We start from the raw sequence: 23,217 nt of genomic DNA, 5'->3' as shown, positions 1-23,217 counted from the left end.
CGGATCGACGCCTAATGTTCCCTACCCGGGAACGCGTCCTCACAGTCACTCCCCTCCAGTGACTTACCTCACTTACCTGCCAGACGTCCGGTCAGCCCGTTGACCCGTCTGGACTTCTCGCCAAGCGTCCGGTCAGCCCGTCGACCCGCTTGGACTTCTCGCCAGCTATCCGGTCAGCCCGTCGACCTAGCTGGACTTCTCGCCAGCTATCCGGTCAGCCCGTCGACCTAGCTGGACTTCTCGCCAAGCGTCCGGTCAGCCCGTCGACCCGCTTGGACTTCTCGCCAGCTATCCGGTCAGCCCGTCGACCTAGCTGGACTTTTCCTGCACACTTGATAAAAGTGTCAGACAACAACAAACCTAACTTAACCTGATTTGTCATTCATCAAAACCTGAGTTAGACCGTTAGTGCTAACCGCACCAACAATCTCCCCCTTTTTGATGGAATGACAACCTGGTTAAGTTAGTGATAAAAAATATGCAAGAATCAAGCATGATTTTTAAGGTTTAAGTTAGTTTTTCAAGTTTGCATTAAGTTGCTCTAACTTAACCAACCTAACCTTCCCCCTTTGGCATTCATCAAAAAACAAGGGTAAAGATACACAGTGAGAAATACCGAAAACAATAATACCTTGAACAATAACTGTGTTTTTAAATCCAAGAGAAGATCAAATTGACTTGGGGGAGTATAAAGTTTTGAAATTTTGTTTAAAGCATTAGCTTTTAGTTTTTAAAAAAATGCTAAGTTTAGATAGGTTAATTTTCAAACATACGTCTATAAGGTCCAAAACAAGTTTCAACTTTGAAATGCTACTTAAACATAAGTTTTCAAAACCAAAATTCCAAAACTAAGTTTGAAAAGTCTAGTTTTCAAAACTGATTGAAATTTATTTTTCAACACTAAGTGTACAAGATTCAATTTTCAAAATCAAGGAAAATAATTTTGAGAAGCTTAGTTTGTAAACTAAACTTTGTAAAATTTATCTTTCAAATTAAATTGTCAAAATTAAGTAAAATCAAATTTTTAAGAAATAGACTCAGGATAATTTTTTTTTTTTTAAGTAAGATTAAGTTTAAATCTTTACTTGAAAAGTTCAGTTTTCAAAGAATAGGTAAAAAGTTTGTGAGATTAAAAATTTCACAATTTTAAACAAATTATTTTTAAACTTTGATTTTAAAAATTAAGTTGAAAATTCAATTTGGAAAACTAAAGTAGTTTATTTCTCCCCCTGAATTTGATATCTAACCAGCTGTCTAACCAATTAGGTACTAACTAACTATTAGAAAATAGTAGCTTTCACTTGGTTAGTCAGATTAAGTTAATTATAATCAGTCAGTGTTTGATTTGACTGATGAACTTTAATCTGATTAATATTTGAATTGTATTTAACGTCCAGACTGATACTGATGCACTGAAATAAGCATCTTAGGTCCAGACAGATGGCCTATGCATCTCACCCCTTTCTATGTTTATCAACCACAAGTAAGGTAAACCTAAGGTGTTGGTGAGATGCTCAAGAACTAAACCTATGGGTACATGCTTTCTAAGGATGTAAGACTAGTCTAAGGCCAAAACTGTTTTTGAAAGTCTAAAAATGGAAATTTTGAAATCAAACAAGTTTAGCCTATAAGTTGATAAAATCAGTTTTGAAAGTATTTTTGAAGGATCCTAGTCTATTGAGCACATCCCTAATTGTCGTCGTAAGTTGCTAAATTCACTTTCAGGGAGTGGTTTTGTAAAAATGTCAGCTAAATTTGATTTAGACTCAATGTACTTGAGTTCAATATCACCTTTAGTAACATGATCCCTGATGAAGTGATGCCTAACTTCAATATGTTTGGTTCTTGAATGATGCACAGGATTCTTGGTTAAGTTAATCGAACTTATATTATCAATTAATACTTTTACATTTGTGATATTTAAGTTGAAATCTTTTAGAGTATGCATCATCCATAGTATTTGTGCAACACACTCGCCTATAGCTATGTATTCTGACTCAGTTGTAGATAGTGCAACACAGTGTTGCTTTCTACTAAACCAGCTGACAAGGGATGGACCAAGTAGTTGGCATCCACCACTTGTGCTTTTGCGGTCTAATTTGCATCCGGCATAATCTGAATCAGAATATCCTATTAATTCAAAGTTGTTGGTTCTAGGATACCAAATACCTACATTTGTGGTTCCCTTGAGGTATCTAAAGATTCTTTTGACTTGAGTCAAATGAGATTCTTTAGCACAGGTTTGGTATCGAGCACACATACTCGGCTTGCAGTTAAGTAAAGCAGACTACCTATCGCGCTCCGATAATGTTTTAAGTCTACTGACTTTCCATTAGGATCATCATCTAGGATTGTGTTTACGGCCATAGGTGTTTTTATTTCTTTAGTATTTTCCATTCCAAATTTTCTAAGTAACTCCTTAGTATATTTTTGTTGATAAATATAATTTCCTTCATTTATTTGTTTGACTTGTAACCCTAGAAAATAAGTTAATTTTCCTACCAGACTCATTTCGAATTCGTGTTCCATTAGGTTTGTAAATTCGTTTAAAAATTCTGAGTTGGTTGAACCAAAGATGATATCATCTACATAAATTTGAGCTATAAAAATATCTTTTTTTATTGATTTCACAAATAGTGTTGGGTCAATTTGACCTTGATTGAACCCTTTAGAGGTTAAGTAAGAGGTTAGTCTTTCATACCATGCCCTAGGTGCCTGTTTAAGTCCATATAATGCCTTTTTTAATTTGTAGACATGATCAGGGTGTTCTAGGCTTTCAAAACCTGGCGGCTGACCTACATACACTTCTTCTTTTATCAATCCATTAAGAAAGGCAGACTTGACATCCATTTGGTATAGTTTGAATCCTTTATGTGCTGCATAGCTTAGTAACATTCTAATGGACTCTAATCTAGCTACCGGGGCATAAGTTTCATCGTAGTCAAGTCCTTCAACTTGACTGAACCCTTTGGCAACCAACCTGGCCTTGTTCCGAGTAATTTCTCCAGTTTCACTTAATTTGTTTCGAAATACCCATTTGGTTTCTATTATTTTCTTATCGTTAGGTGGAGGTACTAGGTCCCAAACTTCATTGCGCTCAAATTGAGCTAATTCTTCTTGCATAGCTATGACCCAGTCTGGGTCAAGTAGAGATTCAGCTACAGTTTTGGGTTCAATATTTGAGATTAACGAGATTTGACTTAGGTTTCTGAAAGATGACCTAGTTTGAACCCTCAGGTCTGGGTCACCAATTATTTGATTAGTAGGATGGTTTGGGTTGACTCTTATGGTTCTAGGAGGTTGACTTTCTTGTAGTTGTTCTTCTTCTTCATGATTTTGGGTTTGGTTTGTTCCCTCAGAATTGATATGTTCGTTAACAGAGTTAACTGGTTGAGGTTGGGTTTGTTCTAGGTTTTGATTGGATTCTTTAAATTTTACATTGGTGGTTTCCTCAATTCTTAAAGTGACTTTATTATAAATTCTGTAGCCTCTGCTATTCAGAGAGTAACCTAGAAAAATTCCATTTTCTATTTTGGAAGTGAATTTGCCTAAGTGTTCTCTAGTATTTAGGATAAATGCTGGACAACCAAATACCTTAAAGTATTTTATATTAGGTTGTTTGTTGCAAAATATTTCAAAAAATATTTTATTGTGGTTTTTGTTTAGTGTTGTTCGGTTTTGTACATGGCAGGCTGTACTGACAGCTTCTGCCCAAAAATATTTAGGTAAGTTGTATTCATTTAGCATAGTTCTAGATGCTTCAAGTAAGGTTCTATTTTTTCTTTCTACAATTCCATTTTGTTGGGGAGTTTTAGGGCAGGAAAATTCATGATGGTAGCCATTTTCAAGGCAAAATTTATCAAAATTATGATTTTTAAATTCTCCTCCATTATCACTTCTGATTCTTTTAATTTTTATGCCTTTTTCATTTTCAATTTGTTTGCAGAAATTCGTAAAAATTTCAACGGTTTCATCTTTATGTTTTAAGAATTTGACCCAAGTGAACCTAGAATAGTCGTCTATTATAACTAAACAGTACAGACTTCCATTTATTGATTTGACCCCGTGGGAGTCAAATAAATCTAAGTGTAAAAGTTCTAGGACTGAGTTGGTTTGGGATTCATTAATTGGTTTGTGGGTAGATTTTGTTTGTTTGCCTTGTTGACAAGCATTACATATTGTTGAATCTAAGTTAGGTAATTTTGGTAAGCCTCTAACTAGACCATTTAATTTACTTATGTTTCTGAAATGGGTGTGTGACATTCTTCTGTGCCATAACCAGGTTTCTTCTTTTTGCGTTAAATAACATTTGACTGAAGAAGTGGTTAAGTTGATGGCATAGATATTGTCTTTTCTAAAGCCTTTTAGGCTTATAGTTGGATTATCTAGATGTTTGATCAAACATTCTGTGGATAGAAATTTTACCTTATACCTAGTGTCACACAATTGACTTATACTCAGAAGATTGTATTTAAAATTTTCAACAAGTAGAACATTTGAAATTATGAAATCTATTTTTAATTCAATATTACCTATACCAATTACCTTGAGTTTACCGTTGTTTCCAAAGGCAACTGTTCCTAGGCTTTTGTAGGTTAATTGAGTGAACTTGGTGTGATCTCCAGTCATATGTTTGGAGCAGCCACTGTCCAAAATCCACTTGGTTTCCTACAACACGTAGGATTTTTATGTTAGTCTTAGTTTATCAATTTTTAATCAATCATTATTATTATTATTATTATTTTAATTAACTAATTTAAGTTTAAAATTAAAATTTTTGAAATTAATTTTTAAGTTTAAAATTAAAATTTTGAAATTAATTTTTAAGTTTAAAATTAAAATTTTTGAAATTAATTTTTAAGTTTAAAATTAAAATTTTTGAAATTAATTTTTAAGTTTTAAAATTAAAATTTTGAAATTAATTTTTAAGTTTAAAATTAAAATTTTTGAAATTAATTTTTAAGTTTAAAATTAAAATTTTGAAATTAATTTTTTAAGTTTAAAAATAAAAATTTTGAAATTAATTTTTAAGTTTAAAATTAAAATTTTTGAAATTAATGTTTAAGTTTAAAATTAAAATTTTTGAAATTAATTTTTAAGTTTAAAATTAAAATTTTTGAAATTAATTTTTAAGTTTAAAGTTAAAATTTTGAAATTAATTTTTAAGTTTAAAATTAAAATTTTTGAAATTAATTTTTAAGTTTAAAATTAAAAATTTTGAAATTAATTTTTAAGTTTAAAATTAAAATTTTTGAAATTAATTTTTAAGTTTAAAATTAAAATTTTTGAAATTAATTTTTAAGTTTAAAATTAAAATAAGCCTAATTCATCTCACCCGATCTATGTTATCAATCAGGGAATCCTATGATTTTGTGAGATGAAATTGGTTTGATTACAGACTTTTGGTTTAACTTGTGTTAGATTTAGATTTAGTTTTGGTTTCCACAAATAGGCATTCTTTGGATAAACTTCTAAGCTTGGTGAGTCACAGGGACATCATTAGAAGTAACCAACCTTTCGAAGTTTTCCGAATAGTCCTATCCACGGAACTTAGTACTAAATCTTGATCTAACTGGTTAGGATTCGTTTAAGGGTAGCTTCGGTCAGTTCCACTTGGCCAAATGCACCAGATCGAAGCCATATCTTTCTAGACATGCGATGCCCAAGCTTTCCTAACGTACTATCATCCAAAAACTTCACCAGTACCATGAGTCAAGTTAACCTCGGTCTCTTTTTAACTAATCCTAATTACCCTGTCGGGTTAGTTTGTTTTGGGTTACCCTGTCGGGTATGTTAGTTTTGGAGGTGCCAGCTATTCTGGAGCCTCCCCCTGAATTATTGGCCATTAATTTAGATTTTGGGTTTGTGTCGATTCTTTTTATAGTTATAATCAACTTGGTGATAGTCTAAATTTTGTTGAGTTTTGAATTTTGATTTCAAGTTAAATTTATTTTTTAGTTTTTGATCTGATTTATTCAAGTTTATATAATGTATTTTATCTTTAGGTATATAGAATTGATTAGGTCCTACTTGCGTGGTTAAGCACGCTTTCGGGACCCAAGCTTGTTTAGTTACTTTGTGTTGGGTTAATAATGATTTAAAGGTTTTGTTTGATTTTGACTTATATCCAAGTCCGGTTTTATTATAGCATGCCTTTTGGTTATTTAGAATTAAATCTAAATTTTTAGATCTTGTTGTGAATTTTTCCAACAATTCTTTTAACTTATTAATTTCACTTTTTAATGATAAATTCTCCTCCTCAAGTGTTCGGTCTTGAGTTGGATTCGAATTTTTTAATTGTTCCTTGAGGTTTTGATTTTCTTCAAGAAGTGATTTATTTTCATTTTCCAATTTAACTAATTTTTTATTTAAACACGAGATAATTCTAAAGAATTTACGATTTAAGTTTAGGTATACCTCTTCGAAACCTTCGGAAACGAGTGCGGACTCGTGGCTTGATTCGGGTTCGGACCCGTCTTCCGATTCCTCTGATTCGTCTTCCGTTTCAGCTTCGCGAGCCATCAGCGCGAGGTGACTTTGGTGCTTTTGCCTTTCTCCCTCCGATTCGTCTGAGGAGGAATCGTCCCATGTTGCTTTGAGGGCTTTCTTCTTTGTTGACTTTGGTTTGTCAAGTTTCAATCTTGGGCATTCGTTCTTGTAGTGCCCCTTTTTGTTGCATCCGAAACATGTGACATTTCTTGAGTCGGTTGGCGAACTGATCTTCTGAAGATCCTGTTTGCTGAAGTTTCTCTTTTTCCTGGTGAACATTTTCCTTACCAGGTTCACCAGGTGTTCTTCGTCTTCAGAGTCTTGATCGGAATCTTCTTCAGATTCGGGTTTGTTCTTCTTTTCTTTAGATGAACCTGCGAATAAAGCTACACCTTTCTCGACCCCGGCGTTAGTTTGCTCATGAAGTTCTAATTCACAGAAGAGTTCATCCAATTTTAATTTAGATAAATTTTTTGAAATTTTGTAGGCATCTACAATTGATGCCCACAAATTATTTCGCGGAAAAGCATTTAACGCGTACCTTATTAAGTCTCGGTTCTCCATTTGGTGTCCTATCGCGTGGAGACCGTTGAGGATATCTTTGACCCTCGCGTGGAGCTGACTTGCCGTTTCTCCTTCCTGCATTTTTATATTAAAAATTTTATTTAACAGCAAATCTCTTTTTGTTACCTTCGCGTCGCTTGTTCCTTCGTGCAGCTCGATCAGTTTATCCCAGAGCTCCTTAGCGTTTTCATGCGGTCCGACCCGGTTCAGTTCTTCTCGTGTTAGTCCGCAGTGTAGAGTGTTGATGGCTTTGTTTTCAATTGATGCCTTTTTCTTTAAATCATTTGTCCATTCTTCAGGGTCTATTATTTTCCCGGAGTTGTCTACTGGAATTTTATAAGCCTTTGTGACGCTCATCCATTGGTCGTAGTCTGTCTTCATGTAGACCTCCATTCTTCTCTTCCAGTACGAAAAGTCATCCCCGTTGAATAGGGGAGGACGAACTGTGCTGAAGCCTTCTTGTTGAGACATCTTATCCTGCACACACTAAATTAACTGGAAAAAAAGGAAATCCCAAGACTTCGTCTTGGATTAGCAGTGCGGAAAAAAAAAGGAACTCTAAGTGTAACGAAAAAAATCTTCCAAAAAGATAATAATATCAGTTTGGAATTGAAAAATATTTCACCCCCTGTCTGATTGGTGGTTGCACCAAATCAGAGCGGTACCTGCTCTGATACCACTTGTAAGACCGATAGGTTCGATAGAGGGGGGGTGAATATCGATTCGAAAATATCGAGTAAAAGACAGCGGAAAAGAAAAGTAGACACAGTTGTTTTTACTTCGTTCGGAGCCTGTGACGACTCCTACTCGAAGGCCCGTGGTCCTTGACCACTTTCGTTGTGCAATCACTAGCAATTCGAATATAATTACAAAATGAATACAAGGAATGCTAATGAAACAAAGTAATACCGACAAGGAAATTCACCAAAAAGACGAAGAAGCACTTTGTCGGAGCTTTGTTAGCGTCGCAGGAACGTGGAGCAGCAGGACCAGCAGTCGAAGAGTTCTCAGTAATGATCATTTTGAAGCTCCTGCCTGGGGCTTCTTTTATATGCTGTCCCGGGCGCCTGGATCCCTTCCGGGCGCCTGGAACGTGACGTAGCTGCACAAACCATGATGCTCCACGTGGCGACGACTCGGCTGGATGAAATTTGCCTTCCGGGCGCCCGGATCCCTTCCGGGCGCCCGGACCTCCGGGCGCCCGGATCCCCTCCGGGCGCCCGGACCCCTCTTCTCCAGAAAGTCCTTCTCCTGCAAGAAAAGGTTAGTCCGAGGCAAATGTACCCTGCAGCAAAGAATGTTAGCACAGTTTTATAGATGAGCAAAGTATGACTTAGATTCCGTCTTTCCGAGACCGGAATCTAGTCACGATCTCGACTCAGATATCCGAAATGGATCTAAGCCGGATCGACGCCTAATGTTCCCTACCCGGGAACGCGTCCTCGCAGTCACTCCCCTCCAGTGACTTACCTCACTTACCTGCCAGACGTCCGGTCAGCCCGTTGACCCGTCTGGACTTCTCGCCAAGCGTCCGGTCAGACCGTCGACCCGCTTGGACTTCTCGCCAGCTATCCGGTCAGCCCGTCGACCTAGCTGGACTTCTCGCCAGCTATCCGGTCTGCCCGTCGACCTAACTGGACTTCTCGCCAAGCGTCCGGTCAGCCCGTCGACCCGCTTGGACTTCTCGCCAGCTATCCGGTCAGCCCGTCGACCTAGCTGGACTTTTCCTGCACACTTGATAAAAGTGTCAGACAACAACAAACCTAACTTAACCTGATTTGTCATTCATCAAAACCTGAGTTAGACCGTTAGTGCTAACCGCACCAACAACATCTCATTATGATCAGTTGAAACACCCATCAAGACTAGGTGCTGGTGAAGCTACTGTGGCCCTAGCAAAGCTGTAGAAATCCATGGCCAAAGCTACAATGATCAACCATCCTATTTAGTACATACCTCCCAACCAGAAATCAAAAATCTAGATCTCTACAACCCAAAATCAAAATACTAAACATGTCTTACCTTCAATCCAAATATGCAGAGGTTACTGCGATGAAGAGGAAACTCTCCATGTAAGCCCATCACCATTAAATGATGATCCTGGTCATTGTTGTGAAGGAATAGAGATTCCCTCCTGATAGATGCCCTCCCCCCTAATCACAGCTAGTGATAGCAATGAGATGGCATACCGGCAGCAGTGTCTGGCTCCCAAGAATACCTAATAGTGGAGAGCCAAGCTACAAGAACAAGGAGTATCTTCTCCGATCGAGACTATCGTTGGCACATGCATAACTGACCCCGCCAATGATCCCATCGGAGAGATTCGGATGGTGTGTGTGATGATGAAGAAAGGCGGCATCCCCTTGGATTGAAACAAATGAATGGGGATGAGTTCGGATTAGGGCAAAGGGCGGCGGCCACTCGAGGCAACGATCAGAGGCGATGATAGGAGTCGAGATGAAGGGGCAGCCGGGGAAAACGATGGGCGTCGAAGCTCTTGCTCGTTGTGTCAAGGCTGCACCGACGGTGAAGAGGAGGAGATGATCGGGACGACACGGTGTCGCTGGTGACAGATCCGGAAGAGAGGATTTCACCGGCGCTGAGATGGGTTGCTGCGATGAGTTGAGGGGAGACCGTGGCGCCGTCGGGTGAAGATTCGGGGATGGGAGAGAAGAGGTTCGGTGGCAAGGAGAAGGAATAGGAAAAGGAAAAGGTAACGCTAATACTCTAGGTTAATTTCTCAATCAACTCCTAACTAAAATAGGTATTCCAAATAGGCTTCCACCTAGCTTCACCGATTCATCCCATCAAAACGAGTCATACGGACTCCGTTTAAATCCCGAAAAATTCTTAAAAATTCTTAAAAAAATCCAATAAGATTATTTTCTCAAATACCCTTATTATTTATTATTTACTTAGGCGTCGTATTTTACATCTCCCACTAATAAAATTTTGGTCCCCAAATTTACTGCTCAACTCGGGAATCCTCATCGAGGGGTAACCACTAAACGACATACCCATATACAACTTCCTCCAAAAACCATGATCAAACCTCCAACCGTGAGAGATTAAGGTTTCCTTATAAACCCACTTCAAAGTAGATAATGATGACTCTGTGGGTACTGAGCTCACCATGCTTCTACTACTCCCACACCATTATCTAACAAACGGTGGGTAACTCAATTACATCTGAAATCCATATTGCACACTATCAATAGATCCTCTATCATCTATTTAGTGCGCTCAGACTGTCCATCTGTCTGAGGGTGAAATCCTCTATAACAACAAAGCTCCAGACTCACGATCTGCGATGAACTCTGCCAAAAACATGAGGTGAACCGCATATCTTAATCTGTTACAATGCTCAGAGATATACCATAGAGTCTAGTAATATCTCTACAGTATAATCCTGCTAAGCAATCCAAAGGGGTCTGCCCTATGAATCGGTAGAAAGTGAACAAAACTAATCAACAAACTAACGATTACCCAAATCATATCATATCCTCTCTATGTCCTGGATAATCTCATAACAAAGTCCATCATATCATGCTCCCATTTCCATTCAAGTATCCGAATCTACCGAAATAATTCTGCTAGTCTCTGATATTCAGTCTCCACTGGATGACATATTAGACATCAAGCCACAAAATCTGCGATGTCTTTCTTCATGTCATCCAACCAATCGGAACACTCCAAGTTGCTATACATCGGGTATCACTTGGATGTATCGCAAATCCAGATCGATGTGTTTCCTGCAGTAACTTCTCCCGGATAAGAAATATCTCGGAAACAGATATAATCTCCCACGGAAATAAAGAATCTCATTCTCATCACATGAGAATTCTAACTACTGGCATGAGACTACTCCGCTCATGCTACATCGGAACTACACCAAACCCCAGATACGATACGTCTGTGTCGAGTACAAATCCGTCTACACAAGAAAGTAACACTAAAACAGGTACAGTTATCGGCTTTTGTTCCAGCTCGTGAAATTGGTCTCACAAAAGCATATGTCCAAGAAAATTCCACACTCTTCCTAGACGACTCAAATCAACGACATAACAATGCTAGAGAAACTCTCAACCAATCTTCGGTAATATCAGCCAGACCAAGGAAACTGCAAGTCTCCTGTATAGACTACGACTACTCCCAACTAGTAACGACTTCTATCTTTTGTGAATCCATAAGTGTACCCCTACTGATGACCATGTGTTCCAGAAATCTCACAGAAGACAATCAATATGCGCACTACTAAACTTTACATATAGGTGTTCTCGTCGAAATATCCCTAGAACTATGCGAAGACGGTGTACATGATCCACCTTGGATCAAGAATAGATCATAACATTGTCAATGAAGACATTGACAACTGATCCAAATTCCCTAGGAATACCAAGCTCATCGAGTCCATGAAAACATCTAGGGCACTGTAAGCCTAAGTGGTAAAACCAAAGACTCATAATATCCGTACAACGGACATTCTCTATCGTAAGAACACTAGCAATAGGTCTGTAATATGATCACCAACAATATCTACCAACCTGAAATCATCCACCACGCCAATCAACCTAATAGTTTCCTACACCATGATAGTGAAAAAGAATGCATCTATCCTTCAACACCCACTGCCAACAAACTTCAATATATCCACCATGGCTCAACATTGCACGTCATGTTGTTCCACTACAGGAACTATATCTAGTGGGAAAAATCCACTCACGTATATCTTTAGTGAGATGGACCAGTCATTTATTCACCAATCTAATTTCCCACTGATTCGCTCTCATTATGAGCTGCAATCAAGATGTAAAATTATATCACTATCCTACCAATGGTGTAGCACAACCATAATCTAAAGGCGTCTCTTGATTTCCTGATCGATGATCAACAACTCTCCAAATGGTAAAGATACAGTCAATCCAGGAGATACGAGTATAACACTCTACTAATCTCATCCAAAACTGTCCAGAGAGCATGTCGAATCTCATACTAAAAAATCCACAAATCCATAGTAAAGGAAGGACAATCCGAAATCCAAAGGGTCACTTTCCTCCTGACTAAAAGTCTACCCATCTAGAGAGTATCTCTGCAACTCTCATAGTCGTGCCCTAAAATATCCTCCGTCAACTGTTGACAACAAAATCGAACACTCTGATCCGACATATAGATTTTAAGACCTTCAGTAAATGATCAGGTGGTTAAGGTCTTGAGTTACTTATACAGAGACAATGATAGTTGAGATGACTAACCATTGTCTTGTAACCTATACTATGATTGCTTCACCTGAGGTGCACAAGGGCAGAGGAGCACACCCTCAACAAGTAGCTAATCAACATAACTGTCGATAATCACTCTGCTCCTCGAAGATTATCATATGATATTTCCATTCGATGATGGTGGAAATTCGTAGATGTTAAGCAACTAACACCACATACTCTGCATCACTACAGATCATATATCATTATGTAACAACGAGGATATCTACCCTTATCCAATCAGTCCATGAGTTAGGACATCCCAAGGTACAATGCTAGATGAGTCAACTGATCATCACCCTATAAACCATTATACCGTGATTCCTCCTTTTCCGATTCAAGAACTCTTGACAAGATAAATCGAAGGAGGTAGAGAAATACTATCTCTCTAGAACATTTCAGAATCATCGACAAGAGATGCTCTGCTCCTAAAAATCATCTTCTGCATCTTCCTTCACGTGGTGCCTAATCACGTAAAGGATACGCATCTAACATCATATTTTCCGTACCAGGCACAAGTCATATACCTAAATGTACTCACCAAATTATACAACCAGGTAACGATTGTATCTCGTAAGTGTTACGCAGATAGCGCTACACTTTTCCGCATCAGTGGGGTCATCTAACTGAACATACCTTCTAGGTTAATTAACTAGATACATACAATCCATGGTCCAAGTCCCCAAGAACTAGGTTACATGATCCTTTACCGACTAATCCAGCCGACAATGGTATGTGACTATTTCAGTCCGTTCTATGTCTGTACAATCATATACTCAAATGTGTCCCAGACACCTAGGAATCTAACCAGACACAAATAACCCAAAGGTCTGAATTTTCATGAAATAGAGTAATTCGGTCTCCTACTGATTCACGTAAGAATGGATCAGTCCTCTACTACTCAAGTCAACAGAGGTAAATCGAACCTCTACAAGCTAAAGCAACTAGGATAAATCAATCCTCTACTAACCAAACCAACAAAGTAAATCAACCCTTCTAAGCAAGTCGACAAGGGCACATCGGTCCTCTACTAACCGAAGCAACAAGAGTAGATCAATACTCTACTAAGCAAGTCAACCAGGGTAATACGGTTCTCTACTAACCGAAACAACAAGAGTGAATTGGTCATCTACTGATCAAACTGCCAAAATAAATCGATCCTCTGCTGACCGAACCAACACGAGTAATTCGATACTCAACTAACAAGCCAACATGATATTTAGCATATACTATCCACTACCAACCTAGTGATAACAGAACTACTAATACTGGTGGTATGGTAAAAGAAATCCCATGAGACTGTATTCCTTGATCTCTAGTAGGGTCAACCGTGATCAGTGATTGACCCAACACATTTGATGTATGCTACAAACAACTGGATAGGTACTAACAAAAGCATACTAATACATAACATAATCAACATAACAACTATGCATGCACTAACAAAAATGTAAGATAACAATATGCAAACCTACCTCCTATAGCTTGGAGAATCCTGTCGCTGCCTGGTCCCAAAACCCGAAAAGTCACATCGAGAAAGCAAATCACGAAAAACCAAACGAAAATAGGCCTCGTAAACCTCGCTCTGATACCAATAAATTGTCACGCCCCCAGAGGAAGTCCTTACCGAAAAATTTCGGCAGCATCTCCCCTGTATGGGTGACAATCTGAGGCATGCATACATACAATATACATCAGCCACATACGACTGGAATATATCTACACAACCACGCAGTTATATAATCATCCCACTCGGCTGGAACAGAAATAAACACAACCATGCAGTTATATAAATATATTAATCAGCCCACACGGCTGTACTAAAATCAACACAGCGGAAATCACAAACCACGATCACAAAACACAAAGCAACTAACTGCGAGCCGGCTCGGCTTGACACCATAAAATCAAACTAAATACAAGATACACAAACACAAGAACAAGAAACAAAGCCAAAGCACAACTAACGTATGGTATACCAAAACCATAATATCGTCCTTGAATGTGACGTGGAACTGGCGGACAGGATCTCCAGGCGACTCCATACATCCTTTACCTGCTACCTGGCGAAATTACCAATATACGGGGTGGTGAGTATAAAGACTCAGCGGGTAATAGACAAATAGTGCATGAGTATAGTAAAGAACTAGAGATGCAAAGGTATACAGTCTCGTATAGAAATAGCAGATACTACAGTGATATCATAATAAGTGTCCATACCTGAAACCATATCCTAGGCTAACAGTGTAAGGTCTGAGATAACATAAACTGCTACAGTACCGCTCATAACTACCAGAATCACATACAAAGCATACTGTAATAGAAATCAGTGTCCAAGCATATATAACAGGTATGTGATAACAGAACTGCATAAGTAAACCATAAACAGCATAAGCAGGTATATCAAAAAGTACCGTATGCACGGATGGTCTCTCCCGCCCACCCCTCAAGTCCATGACCCTAGTATGGATGAGAGGCCGGGACAATGACAGACTGTACACCACTCCAGCTACCACTACTCTCGAGTGACCGAGAGGACAGTTGCATAGTAGCTGAATAACTACGTCTGCGATGGGGGTCCCTACTGCCCGCGACTCCAGCAGACACTACCCATGAGTGTGCAAGTGGGGGCACGATAGGACATGCGGCACACTCCAAGCTACCACTACCCATGAGTGGCCGAGCGTGCGACCCAGACCAACGACCGTCTCAACCACAAGGGAGCCAAAGTCATCGGCTATGCATGCAATGACATGATGCGAATAATGCAACAGTCATCATATATATATAACAAGAAATCAGGTATGCTACATGAATCCGCATGATCAATACTAAGCATAAATAAACAGCAACCAAAACATATAAACATGGTATCAGGGGTCTATATATCCAATACCTAATATCTAATGTCTGGCATCTGGTATATGGTATCTGATACCTAGTAATATAGTATCTGCTAAATATCATCGAAAGCAACAAGAGACTGTATAGAAACAGACACGAGTAGCTCAAAGATTGAGTGGAAGTATCAAGCGCAGGAAGAATAAGAGTGGAGTCAAGATAACACAGTATCTATCTGAATATAAAGCTCATGCACTAGGGTCAAAATACTAAAGAGATAAAGCAAGAAATACCCGCCTTTATCTATCGATCGTGGTAAACTAATCCCATGTCGAGACGCACATCTCGAATCCAAGTCCTGCGATCACATAATATATTTAGCTAATTACATAGAAAGTAATTAACTAACCAACCCCTCCGCTGAATTAGAGTAACTCTAATCAAGCATGGTTATAGATTAATCCCCAATTAATCTTAACTATATTACAACCTAATTAGATTAGGTTTACCATGAATTATCTCTATTGCTTCCCAAATCAATAGATTTATAAATTCCCAATCGTTCCAAGGTTATCAACAAGATGTAAACTTATCAACTAATTAATCTATTCAGATTTAGATTGTTACCTAAATCAAACATCGAACTACCTGCACGTGGCATCTCATTATGATCAGTTGAAACACCCATCAAGACTAGGTGCTGGTGAAGCTACTGTGGCCCTTGCAAAGCTGTAGAAATCCATGGCCAAAGCTTCAATGATCAACCATCCTATTTAGTACATACCTCCCAACCAGAAATCAAAAATCTAGATCTCTACAACCCAAAATCAAAATACTAAACATGTCTTACCTTCAATCCAAATATGCAGAGGTTACTGCGATGAAGAGGAAACTCTCCATGTAAGCCCATCACCATTAAATGATGATCCTAGTCATTGTTGTGAAGGGATAGAGATTCCCTCCTGATAGATGCCCTCCCCCCTAATCACGGCTAATGATAGCAATGAGATGGCATACCGGCAGCAGTGTCTGGCTCCCAAGAATACCTAATAGCGGAGAGCCAAGCTATAAGCACAAGGAGTATCTTCTCCGATCGAGACTATCGTTGGCACAGTCATAACTGACCCCGCCAATGATCCCATCGGAGAGATTCGGATGGTGTGTGTGATGATGAAGAAAGGCGGCATCCCCTTGGATCGGAACAAATGAATGGGGATGAGTTCGGATTAGGGCAGAGGTCGGCGACCACTCGAGGCAACGATCAGAGGCGATGATAGGAGTCGAGATAAAGGGGCAGCCGGGGAAAACGATGGGCGTCGAAGCTCTTGCTCGTTGTGTCAAGGCTGCACCGACGGTGAAGAGGAGGAGATGATCGGGACGGTACGGTGTCGTTGGTGATAGATCTGGAAGAGAGGATTTCACCGGCACTGAGATGGGTTGCTGCGATGAGTTGAGGGGAGACCGCGACGCCGTCGGTTGAAGAGTGGATGGGAGGAAGAGGTTCGGTGGAAAGGAGAGGAATAGGAGAGGGAAAAGGTAACGCGAATAGGAGGAATTTCTCAATCATCTCCTAACTAAAATAGGTATTCCATACAGGCTTCCACCTAGCTTCACCGATTCATCCCTTCAAAACGAGTCATACGAACTCCGTTTAAATCCTGAAAAATTCTTAAAAAAATCCAATAAGATTATTTTCTCAAATACCCTTATTATTTATTATTTACTTAGGCGTCGTATTTTACATGGATTTCTTGCCAGATATCCGATCATCTTGTTGACTTATCTGGACTTCTCCTACACACTAAGTTATATCGTTAGATCATAACAAACCTAACTTAACTTACTTTGTCATTCATCAAAGTCTGAGTTAGATCGTTAGTGCAACTTGCACCAACAATCTCCCCCTTTTGATGTAATGACAACCTGGGTTAAGTTAGGGAAAATATGTAAAAATAAATGACATGGCTTAAGTTAGTCATAATGTTTGATATTTTGCTAACTTAATCCACTTAACCCCCCCTTTGACATTCATCAAAAAATAGAAATAGATAATTCATGAAAAAATTTCCTAAGTAAAGTAACCCAAAAAAATTTGACAATAGAAAAATTTTTAGGATTAATTGGGGAGTTAACTTAGAAAATAAGCTAATTAACTTTAAGAAAATATTTAATGACATCTTATAAGGTGATTTTCAAGAGCAAAAACTTTATGTCAAGATTTCCAAAAATAAGGTGATTTTAAAATTATTTTCAAAATCTACTAAGTTTTCAAAAAATAAGATTTCCAAAAGATACAAAAATTTGATAATTCTAAATTTTACAAAAATAACTTTAAAGATTAAAAAATTTGAAATTATTTTTAAAATCTACTAATTTTTCATAAGGTTTTCAAAATAAAAGTTTTTGCAAAAATAACTTTAAGGTTAGAAAATTCAAAATTATTTTTCAAAAAATATTTTGAAAAATAGCTAGGTTTTTAAGATAACTTTTGAAAACATTTGAAAACATTTGAAAACCCTTTTCAAGAAATGGAATTTTTGAAAAAGATAAAGGGATGAATAAAATGGTAAAACTGAAATAAGATTTTCAAACTCCTTGAAAATTGTGCCAAGTTGGTTAAAAATATTTTTTAAAATAATATTTTAAAAACTTAAATTGTTGTCAAACTGATTTTTAAAATTTATCTTTTTAGAACATTTTTGAAATTTGTAAGGCTAAAACTTTATAGCTTTGAAAATGCTAATAAAAAATTAAGCAAAAAAGGACAGCCTGGTGTACGAAGTTCCCATCATGCGGGGTTCCAGAAAAGGATCCATTGTACACAACCTTGTCCTACTTTTTACAAGAGGCTATTTCCAGGATTCAAACCCGTGACCTTTTGGTCACATGGTAACAACTTTACCATTGCGTTAAGGCTCCCCTTCCTAATAAAAAATTAAGCAGTTTTCAAAAAATTCCTTAAAAAGATATTTAAAGTTGTTAATCCTCCCCTTGAACCTGACATTATTTCAAAATAATCAACGAAAAAGTGTCCTTAACTGTCTAACCATTTGTTACTTACTGACTATCAGAAGATAACAGTTTTCACTTGGTTAGTCAGGTTAAGATAATTTATCTAGTTAGTGTTTGACTAAGCTGAACAACATAACTTGATTACTGTTAGTTTGGTTTTTTTAATTCCCAGACTTGTATTGATGCACTGATATCAACATCTTAAGTCCAGGCAATTTGTCTATGCATCTCACCCCTTTCTAAGTTTAGCAATATACAAACAAGGTAACCCTAGTGTGCTGGTGAGATGCACAAGTTCTAGATCTATAGGAACATGCTTTCTAAGGGTTTGATCTAGACTAAGGCTAAAGTAATTTTTAAAATTCTAAGAATAAGGGAAGTTTTGAGAAAAATAAATAAAAAATTTTACCCTAGAATTTTAAAAAATTTTAAAAGCAATTTTAAGAGTCCTAGTCTATTAGGCACATTTTTAATTGTCGGCGCAAGTTATTAAATTCACTTTTAGGGAGGGGTTTAGTGAAGATGTCAACTAGATTTAACTTGGACTCAATGTATTTTAGATCAATGTCGCCTTTAGTGACATAATCCCTGATAAAGTGATGTCTAATTTCGATGTGTTTAGTTCTTGAATGATGCACAAGATTTTTGGTTAAATTAATTGAACTAACATTATCAATTAGTACTTTTATATTTGTAAAATTTAAGTTGAAGTCTTTTAAAGTGTGTATCATCCATAATAATTAGGCAACATATTCTCCTATAGCTATGTATTCTGCCTCAGTAGTAGATAAGGTAACACAGAGTTGCTTCCTACTAAACCAGCTGACAAGTGATGGGCCAAGTAGCTGACACCCACCACTTGTACTTTTATAATCCAGTTTACAACCAACATAGTTTGAGTCAGAGTTGCTTATGAGTTTAAAATTGGGTGTTTTAGGATACCAGATTCCTACATTTGAAGTCCATTTGAGATATCTAAAAATTCTTTTGACGTTAGTTAAATGTGATTCTTTAGTACAGGTTTGGTATCTAGCACACATACTAACTGTAAATAAAATATCAGGTTGACTTGCAGTTAAGTATAGAAAGCTACCTATAACACTTCTATAGTATTTTAGGTCAACTAGTTTTCCATTTGGGTCATCATCTAAGGTTGTGTTAGTTGCCATAGGTGTCTTTATTTCTTTAGTGTTTTCCATTCCAAATTTTTTAAGTAATTCCTTAATATATTTTTGTTGATAAATGTAATTGCCTTCATTTGTTTGTTTAATTTGTAACCTTAAAAAGTAAGTTAGTTTACCTACTAGACTCATTTCAAATTCTTGTTTTATTAGGGTTATAAATTTTTGTAAAAATTCTAAATTGGTTGACCCATAGATTATATCATCTACATATACTTGAGCTATAAAAATATCTTGGTTGATTGATTTGACAAATAGAGTTGGGTCAATTTGTCCTTGGTTGAACCCTTTGGAAATTAGGTAAGAGGTTAACCTTTCATACCATGCCTTAGGTTCTCGTTTAAGACCATATAAGGCTTTCTTAAGTTTAAATACATGATCAGGATGATCTAAACTCTCAAACTCAGGTGGCTGACCTACATAAACTTTCTCTTTTATTAGCCCATTTAAAAAGGCAGATTTTACATCCATTTGATAAAGTTTAAATCCTTTATGGGTTGCATAGCTAAGTAGTATTCTAATGGACTCTAGTCTGGCTACTGGGGAATATGTTTCATCATAGTCAAGTCCCTTTACTTGACTAAATCCTTTAGCAACTAGTCTAACCTTATTTCTAATAATCTCTCCATTTTCACTTAATTTATTTCTGAATACCCATTTTGTTTCTATTATCTTTTTATTTTTAGATGGTGGTACTAAGTCCCAGACCTTGTTTCTCTCAAATTGGGCTAATTCTTTTTACATGGCTATGATCCAGTCTGGGTCAAGTAAAGATTCATCTATTATTTTGGGTTTAATTTTTTGAGATTAGGGATATCTGACTTAAATTTCTGAAGGATGATCTAGTTTGAACTCTTAGATTTGGGTCACCAATTATTTGGTTAATTGGATGATTTGAGTTGACTCTTATGGTTCTAGTAGATTCATCCATTTGAGATTGATCTTCTTCTTCTTGACTTAGATTTTCACTGACTCCCCCTTGACTAGTGTTACTTTGAACAAAATTAATTGGTTGAATCTGAGTTTGCTCTAAGTGTTGGAACCCCAAGGTTGTTTTGGTGTGATCAACAAGTTAAGTTAGGTCCTGTGTGTTTCTAACCTTGTGTCTAAGTGTGTAGGAGCTTAGGAGCACAGGTAGTCGAGTAGAAGACGCAGCTAGCGAGAAGGATGGCACGCGGTGCGTTCGAGGGACAAGGCGATGCAGAAGAGTACACCGGCGGACGAGAAGGAAGCGTGCGATGGTTCCTAGGGATGAAAGCCGGAGCGGAAGATTGCTCGAGGAGCAAGGGATGCAACTACCGAGAAGGACGGCACGCGGTACGTCTGAGGGATGAAGACTGTGGATGAGTATGCCGGCGGACGAGAAGGAAACATGATGCGATTTCGAGGGACGAGAAGCCGGAGGGAAGCCCGCTCGAGAAGACCGAAAGTTGGGTTCGGGTGAGCCCTTTTCCGGATGGTAGAAATCACCCAAGTGAGTGGATTTGGAGTAGAAGACCTAGACCGAGGTGGACCGAACCAGAGTAAAGGTCCCGACGGAGAAAAGTCAACATTTGTTGACTTGGGGGTCCGGGGCGCCCGGACCGTGAAGTTCGACCAGATCGAGCTTTGACTCGATCTGAACGTTGGGGGATTAAATTTATCCCCCTCAGGGCGCCCGGAACCCTCCAGGCGCCCCGACCAAGGCTATAAATATAGCCTTGGTCCAGAAGCTTTTTAATCAGTTCAGAAATTGTAACAACGCTTGTGCACTTCCACTATTTAGATTAGCTTCTTTCATTCTGTGCCTACATTGCTGTAAAAGAGGTTTCTCCGCCTAAAGGAGATAGTAGTGCGATCATTTTCCTTGGATTAACAACCTCCCCGGTTGTAACCAAGTAAACATCTAGTGCCTCATCTTTTTCTGTTTCGATTTATTACTTTTCTATTTTATATGCAAGTGTTAGTTTGAAAAGTCGGGAAGGGTTTTGTTTTTGTTTTATAGGGCTATTCAATCCCCCTCTCTTCTAGCTGGCCGCAATGGTCTTACAAGTGGTATCAGAGTCGAGGCACTTCAGGAGGACTAACCGCCGAACAAAGCAACTAGATGGCCGGACCAACCATCCACCTGCCAAAATATGAAGGGTACTTCGCCACCTAGAAAAAACTGATGCAGGTATTTTTTACAACACATATTGAATTAGTTTTAACTATGAAACTCGGCTTTGTAGCTCCAGAGGAAAAGGAAATATATCAATGGACGAAAAAGGAGCAGGCTAAATACGTGGCGAACAACAAAGCAGAATTTCATCTGCTAAGCGTTCTTCCACCTCAAGAAGTCAATAGGATCGGGCACTATGATTTGGCAAAGGAACTTTGGGAGAAGTTCCTTGAGCTACACGAAGGGACGTCCGAAGCCAAGCTTGCCAGAAGAGATCTACTTTGCAATCAGCTCACCAGCTTGCGACTTGGGGGAGACGAGACAGTCGTGCATCTGCACTCGAGAATAAAAGAAATCATTATTGGACTTTCGAATCTCGGAGAAAAGGTAAGTAACCGAGATTTGCTCAGGTACACACTAAATTCCTTTCTTAGAAATACCAAATGGGCATCATTAGTAGATGGCTTTTACATTTCTAAAGATTTAGAAAAAATTTCATTAGAAGAATTGTTTTCAACATTTGAAGTTCATGAGTCAAGATGTGCAGGAATGAAGGAGCCCAAGAACAACGTCGCCCTCAAAGCTTCGAGAGATGAATCAGAATCTTCTCTCGACGACGAGGAAATGGTAATGATGGTAAGAAGATTTAAGAAACTTTGTAAATCTAGATCTACTAACCATCCGCAGGGGAAGAAGAAAAGGACGATCCACTGCTACCACTGCGACGAAGAAGGGCACGTCAAGGACAACTGCCCCAAGCTGAAGAACAAGGACAAGGAGAAGGGTAAGAAGCCTATCCAAAAGCGAAAGACCCTAAAGGAGACGTGGGATGATACGTCGTCGGAGTCGAAAGTCGAGACATTATCCAAACTTGCTCTAATGGCAAGTCATCAAGACGACGACTGCGAGTCAAGCTCTTCCGAAATGAGCATCGAAGAAGGGGAAGCCACGTCAGAAGCAAGCAGCAGTTCAGGGGGAGAAACGGACAACGAGATCGATAAGGTAAGTTCTCTTCCTCCCGACAAAATGTTTAAGTTCGTTAAACTTTTAACAAAAGATTGCCGCAAATTAGAAAATGAAAATAAAAATTTAAAAGTAATTTTAGCTAAGTCATGTCCCTTAGAAGAATTAGACAAATCAAAATTAGAAAATGAGAAATTAAAATTAGAAAATAAAGATCTGAAAATTCAAATAGATAATTTGAAAAACCATGCATGCTCATCTAATTTTAGAAAATTTAAAAATTTGAATTGGTATTATAGATATCACCAGGGACAAATTAGGAATATCTCTAGAAAATATGTCCCTAAGAAATTTTTAATCAATCCAGTAGGCTGGAACCTTTATTGGGTTCCTAAATCTTGCTTAGTCTAAATATTAATAAAAATTAGCGCTTTCAGTGAGAAAATTAAACAATAAATTTCTCTATGAGGCTTTGTCTAAGGAAGTGGTTGTTGCTCCAATAACCAAGAAGGCCTAGTGCCTCGCCTTGACCTGGAAGCCAAAATATTGAAATAAATGTTTAATTAACTTTCTGTCAAAGCATTAAAATTAGAATTAATTAATGCTTTTTAAAGTTTTTCAAACATTTTTTTTCATAATATTTTTATGCTTAGAAAAATACTTTTACGTGAAATTTTTACTTAGAAAAATCTTAAGTTAGGATTCTTTTTAAATAATTTTTGCAAAGACTTAATTTTTTTTTTCAATTTTTTTTAACTTAGAAAAATAT

The sequence above is a fragment of the Zingiber officinale genome, chromosome 8A, assembly GCF_018446385.1.
Source record: "Zingiber officinale cultivar Zhangliang chromosome 8A, Zo_v1.1, whole genome shotgun sequence".
Taxonomy (NCBI): domain Eukaryota; kingdom Viridiplantae; phylum Streptophyta; class Magnoliopsida; order Zingiberales; family Zingiberaceae; genus Zingiber; species Zingiber officinale.
This window is presented reverse-complemented; position numbering follows the sequence as displayed.